We start from the raw sequence: 7366 nt of genomic DNA on the forward strand, positions 1-7366 counted from the left end.
GTTTAGGCTGGAAATAGTCTAATTTCTTTGGAAATTGGACTATTTCCGACTCTTTTCCTTAATTTATTTAGTTTTGCAATTCAGGTTTCAATAAATACACAAGCAGTGTAGATATTCGTCCGTCGATCTCCCTATGGTGGAGTGTCTCCCTATGGTGGAGTCGTTAGCTTTTGTTAGTTTAGTTGTTTGGTCATGTTTAGAGTTTGTTAGTGTGTTAGGGTTTATCAAAAAGGTAATCATCTTTTGCCCTATTGTCGGTTCCTTCTTTGGTAAAGATTTGTTCGAGATCGCAACGGTTGTCAAATTTTCAAATGCGTTCAAGCGAATCAAATGAAAATCATCCTTATGGCTATAATAAATCGTTAGACCGTCTCTCCGAAAAGGTTGTATATTCCAGCGATGTGTGTGAGAGATGTACCACAGTGCAAGATCTTTTCAACAATCGTAACTTTGATGAAGAAAACCCTAATTTGATTCAATTTTATGCATTTGTTAATTTAGATTTCATTTGTAGATGTCGGATGGTTTTTTATTAATGAATTGATTTGTTTCAAAAAAAAAAAAAAAAAAAAAAAAAAGATAATAAAATAATGGAAAATGATAAACATAACCCTAAATAGGGCTATGTATAAGAAGCTAAAAAAGGAAATGTTGAGAATAGATTAACATTAATTATACCGATATGCGCAACTTAATTCCATTTTGAAAAGTATATTTAATTCTAATATGTCATTATCCTAAAATAATAAGACTTTACCCAATTCTTATAATCTCATCGTTTTGAATTCAATTTCATTGTCATGACAAAATATATATAATTAAGTATTTTTGTTACTTCTTGTATTGATTGTGCACATTCGTCAATGCCAAAATAACATATATCTCAGAATACATACCTGTGATGATTACTAAATTTTGATGTTCTTATACTCCCTTCGTCCCAAAAAGAACGACCCATTTGGCCAAAACTTTGTCCCAAAAAGAATGATCCATTTGCATTAAAACACCCACCAATTTGCTACAATATTTGTGCAAAATTAACTTCCCCATATAAAAATTTGATTTTTCATGTTATTTTATTACTTTCTCTCTTTATTTTTTTACAAACCCCATGTAAATTTATCTTTCCAATATACTTTTACTTCTTTTTACTTAAATTCCTTAATACCCGCGTAATCAACCCAAATGGGTCGTTCTTTTTGGGACGGAGGGAGTACCATTCATTAAGATAATTCAAATAAAACTCTACATTAATGTGTTATTTTCTTATAATGTATAATAATAATAATTTAGACGTCATTTTTACAGCTATTCACCATAACTTTCCAAAACTATAATCCTTATTAAAAACAATCCTTAAATTCCATGCACTTTTTTTAATAAAAGAAAAAAACATATGACTTCCACTGTTGTGCTTAAAAATAAAAAATAAGAAATTACAACTTTGTTATACCTTAAAACCCATTCTTCAATAACTAAATTAATCCAACAATTCCTTAAAAAAAAGTTTAATCCTAAACTACCGACATTTCAAAAATTAAAACATAAATTATAACAAGTTTATATTATTTCACTTTCATATATATTATTTCATTTCCATATAATATGATATCATGTCAATTTAAATGGATACTTATTAAAATAATCTAGGAGATATTTTTAATAAATTACAAACAAGAACATAGAAAAGAATTTGTTCATGAAAGAAGTATATTAAAATAAAAGAATATTACTAAAATCCATTTACTCACCCTTCACAGTTACTTAGCTGTTAATTCTCCATATTGACCAAATTAGGTCAAGATTCAAGAGTATGACAGTGATGATTACATACATTGATGCATACAACCATATTCTTTTGGGGAAAAAAAAAAAAGATAAAAATATATACTGATTTTATTTATTTATTTTATTTATTAGGTGGGAATACTTTGAAGTTTAATGGTGGGGTAATCTGGTTGGATATAAAGTAAACACTTTGTCAAAAGTCAGGGGAAACAAACATACAAAATGACCCTTTTTCACAGCTTGCTTTTTAAATATTGGTGGGATGTCACGCTACTCTGTTATTTCTATTTTAATAATCAAGAAAATGCTATACATAGCCCTTAGGGCTACATATAAGCATTAAATTTACATTTGAAAATCGTAAAAAGTTAAGAAATCATGAAAATATAAACACTAATAACACTGATTTACGCGTGTTTTTGTCATGCATTCCTAATTTTATTCAATTTCCAAGAGTATATTTAATGTTTATCTATAGCCCTTAGGGCTACATATAGCATTACCCTAATAATTAATTCTCTTTTTTTACCATTTTCTTTAATAAATCACTTTTCTTTATTAGAGATTAAAGGTTCTTAAATGGATTAATACTTTTGATGTGAATTGCAGTATTTCATGAAATAAAGACCCTTTCTTATGCACGGTATATCAGCATCATGTGCTTATATTATCGATCATTCTATTGATTCTTCTAGATCAAAGCATTCTCAGTTTCTGTCGATTCTTTTCGATCGTAATAGTACTGTTATTTACTCATTAATTAATCGATTTTATGTGGTACTCCGTTATTCTGTAGTTAACAACACTACCAGTATTAAGCATTGACGAATGTAGACAATTAACCTATTAATTTAAAGTTATTTATTGAAATCTTACTTGTGTAGATTAAAATATTCGTAATTTCGAATATGAGGTAAGGATTCATGACTTTGCAAGTCCAAAGAAAATTTGATCGATTCTACTATATTTATATTTTTGTGAACCTGGTTGTACTTATATCTAAGGCGTAATGGTCCGAGACCAGACCGGACTAGGTCGAAAACTGGATAACTTAAGGCTTGTTTGGCATCATATTTTTTTTTAGTTTTCTGTTTTTTAAAAAACAAAAAACCGAAAAAGAAAAGAAGAAAAAGGTGTTTTCACTTTTCTATTGTCAGTTTTCAAAATTATTATTATAATTTTAATAAGTCTGTATAATTTTTATTTATTATAAGACTTATATCATATGATTTTGAAAAACAATATAGTAAACCACGAAGATGCCAAACGAACCCTTAAATCTTTAGAATCGAAGACTAGACCACTAGATGGTTAAGCTAGGACTGGAATTAGATCGGAAAAATCGGTCCAAAATCCAAATTTTAAAAAATAAAATAAACTATTATGAAATACTTGGGAAAAAAACGAAAGCAAGTTTTAATTTTAATGTCTGTTTTTGTAATTGTAATCCGAAAAAGCACATTAAATTAAGATTTTTCTAATTTATAGATAATACGAAGTATTATTCATTATTAAATATTTTATGCATAATTTTATGCAGAAAAATATTTGAGCCAAAACCAGGTTAACCTAACTGAAGACCGGAAAAATTAATTTCTCAAACTGAAAGCCATACTAGTTAATCTGATCTGGTTTAATTTGATTCAAAGTCAATTCGGTATAATATGTTCTCCCGGTTCAGACCGGTTTTTTAACACCCCTACTATCTGTAGGAATTTATAGGTACTACGCAGCGGAAATAATATATATGAATCATATTCAATAGAGTACCTAATCCATGGATCGCATGCATAACACACAAGACACATAATCATACCTTTGAAGCGTGAATTCCACAAAGCTATTCGACAGGCAAATCAGGGAGAGAATAGAGCCCCAAGTGTTGCTCCTCTACTTAGTCCACGAGATTCGAACGAGCCGTCCACCAATACTAGATTGGTCGAGTGATTGAGGAAAACCGCGATCACCACCTTTTCGGACAACCGACCACCGCACGAACCACCACCACCACGAGACACCACCGCGCCTAGGAGGAGGAGAGAGCCGTGAGAGAGGGAGTATGAGAGGGGGTTGGTTTCGTGTTTTCTAATTAGGGTTTGATCTAAATGATCAGTAAATTTCCTTACTTGCAAACCTAGGCACCTAGTCTATTTATAATCTCATTATAATTAGACTAGGGCACGAAGCCCAATAGCCTCTTAAAGCCCCATATGGCCGGCCACCTAGAGTGATGAGGCCCATAATGGGCCTCGTCCTCTAATGCTCGATCTAGCCCCTTTGTGTGACCTTATAGGATCCGTCCAATTGGGCTTTGGCCTATTTTACTAGTCCAAAGATCGTAAGTACCTCTAGCTATGGCAAAACGACGACCCAAATGTCCGGACTTAATTATCTCCATAATTTGATCCAATTATATATCTAGTAATTGCACACGACGAAGACATAACTCCTTCAATCTCCCACTTGTCTGAGACAAGGGTGCAATATTCAAATTCCTTAAGTCAATGTATATGTCGATTTGATAATATGATTGCATCACATGTCGAGATCATATTAATCTACAAATCGTTTCTTGAAATCTGAGTTAGAATTACAAAACCAAATGATTATTGAGTAATGCATTTGAACGCGGCCACGTATTTTCTGAATTCTCCCTCTTCAAGCGGCCATGACACATTTCCTAATTTAATAGGTAGACTCTATCCAATCTTGTGGCAACAAGCCTCCCACTCAACTTCTGAAATGACCGGGAAACACCCTTTATAATCTCCAGTTACGGGCAGACGTTTGAGTGTACCACAGCCACAACATCCATTGAATAAAATTAATGTTCCACTCATGTCAAAGGAATCCACTAATATATACGGAAGCTCTATACTTGAACTTCAAAGTAGGTCAATAGTTCGATCATGCATCATTCATGCATATCCAAGTGATTGACCGAGCATCACTATGCCCCTATAGCCCATGAAACTGCGCTATCCAATCAATCTTACATGCTAGTCCATTCATTGAAATCATTTATGTCCATTTTAATGATCTCGAACTAGGAACTTAAATAATATATGAATTTTGTTCACCTGTGGGGTTCCATTCAAAAGGTCATCAACCTAGTGAGCCCATCAATTCATAATTATTTTGGACATTTTATTTAATTTCAAACCATAATTAAATAAGAGAAATAATGATTTCTATTTTAAACATAATTCTGCAAATTGATGTATTTTCTTATGTAATATGTTTTCACAGACATACACAACTTAAATTTACATAATTTGCTTCAATCCAAGACTTTAATATGACTTTCATACCTTAGTCTAAGGAAGGGGTTTTAGTGATTTCTCACTCATAATAAAACTTTGCAGAACGTGACCTTCCGCTGGTCAATGATCTCATAACTGAGGCGATATCTCATATTCATTTGTTTGGATTTGTGATGTGACCCTGGCTCCTTTGTTCTTGGGCAAAGGTGACCCTTTAGTCACATGACATTTTTAATCCAAACTTCCTCTAAAACTATCCGACTATAGCTTAATACACATATTCTGACATTGAGCATGCAATAGTGCTTTGCTTTGAACTTTTCAAGCTCACTATACTTCTCCATACTAACAAAATATGCATCTAGATCAACTTCTAGAATCATCTTGCCTATTTGGAAAAACTTGCATTTGTAAAAACTTTTTGACAACTTGTTTACCTTTAACACCATAAACTAGAAAAATTCCTTTAGTGCTTCTCAAGTACTCAAGGATTTGTTCTTGGTAACTTTCCGTATGCTTATTCTGTATTTGCTTGAAACTTGCTACACATGCACAAGTCATATGTAACAACTTGCTTTGTACATTTCATGGCACATGTAATGGACCCTTTTGCAAAAGCATTAGGTACACTACCTTTACAACCCAACTCTACTAGCTTTTAAAGGCATAGAGTTTTACTGAGTGTAAAACCATGAGGCATGGGAAAAGATCCTCTCTTAGAATCTTGCATCTTGAACTTGTCAAGAATCTTATCAACATAAGTCTCTTGATTAGGTCCAGTCATCCTTCAAGATTCACTTTGTGGATTTTGATTCCCAATATGTACTCAACATCTCCCAAGTCTCCCATATAGAAAAACAATCTTTTTAACCACTGCTTGACTCATTCAAGCACTGATATATCATTTCATATGAAATGTATGTTAACTACATACTAGACTAAGAAGACCAATTGCTCCCACTAAACTTCTTGTCTCTACAAGATTTCTTTTCATTCTTCCAAGGTAATCAAACTGTTTGATTTCCTAATGAATATTCCAACTCCCTAATGCTTACTTCAATCCATAAATGAATTTCTAAAGTTTGCAAAACTTTCTAGGAATTTCTGGAATTCAAAATCTTAAGTTGTATCATATACATCCCATCCATCAAGAACATTTCATGAAGGTGATTTTGATTTCCAAAACTAGAAATAATCCGAATAGGCTTACATAATTAATAGGTTTTACCCCATTTGCAAGACTATCATGGACTAGCACATCTTTACAGACATGGAGTCCATTCTGGATTTCTTGGCTTTATGCCATTTCCTGAGTTGGCACTTGTCCAAAGCTTGCTTGTAGGTATGGATTCCAACCATTCCAATAGAAAAATTTTAGAATCCACCTTTTACTAGAATTCCAACAAACTGTTTGTTTTGAACCTAAGTAACCTACGATAGGTGTGAGCGACAATAGAATTATTCTCTTCAACTCTTTGAAGTATTTCATTCTAGTAGGACGATAGAAGTCTCGCTAGTTGAATTAGCTTGCTTCGACACATGTTTTATCAAATTAGCTGATTTCATGCGCATTCGTCTCTGATGTAGTGTTATCCACATCCATTTGTTGCTCGTCTCGAATCTCATCGAGATTTAACTTTACTCCCACTTGGCTTTGTAGGAAGATATTTCTTTCTATAAAGACACTATCGCGAGCAACAAACATTTTGTTTCTACGCGATTGTAGGAATAATACCTCTGATTTTAGGGTTTATTATGTCATCTTTGTAAACATTTTACATAGATTTCATACTCCCTCAATCCTGTTTAGAAAAGATTACTTTGGAACATTTCCATCCTTTCTACTGCTTTGGTTAAGTTTCTGTTTAGTATATTCGCAATTGTTGTTGTTCTAATGCATATCCTCAAAACGATATTTGTAAATCATTAAATCTTGGATCGAACCATGGCAAGCAAAGTTTGATTCCTACTTTATACATACATTTTAATTGTAATGTTCCTGGATTGTGAACTAATTCAACAATTCCTTTAGATGATCATTTGTTCTGAGTTATTTATCACAACAATCATATTGTGGTGCTAAATTGTTTATCTCAAACCTGATTTTACATTTCATTTTGGAATTTTGAACATTTCAATGATTCCAGCCTTTATTTCATTAAGTAATTATCGATATATTTACTTAAATCGTTAATAAGAGCAATGAAATAGTTAAATCTTTTGCTAATTTGAATTTATGGTACACTCACATCATATGTTTGTGTTCCAAAAGGTCATTTTTAGCTCTTTCACCCTTTCAACTAAAAGGTAACTTG

The sequence above is a fragment of the Chenopodium album genome, chromosome 24 (genome assembly GCF_948465745.1).
Source record: "Chenopodium album chromosome 24, dcCheAlbu1.1, whole genome shotgun sequence".
In the NCBI taxonomy this organism is placed as follows: domain Eukaryota; kingdom Viridiplantae; phylum Streptophyta; class Magnoliopsida; order Caryophyllales; family Amaranthaceae; genus Chenopodium; species Chenopodium album.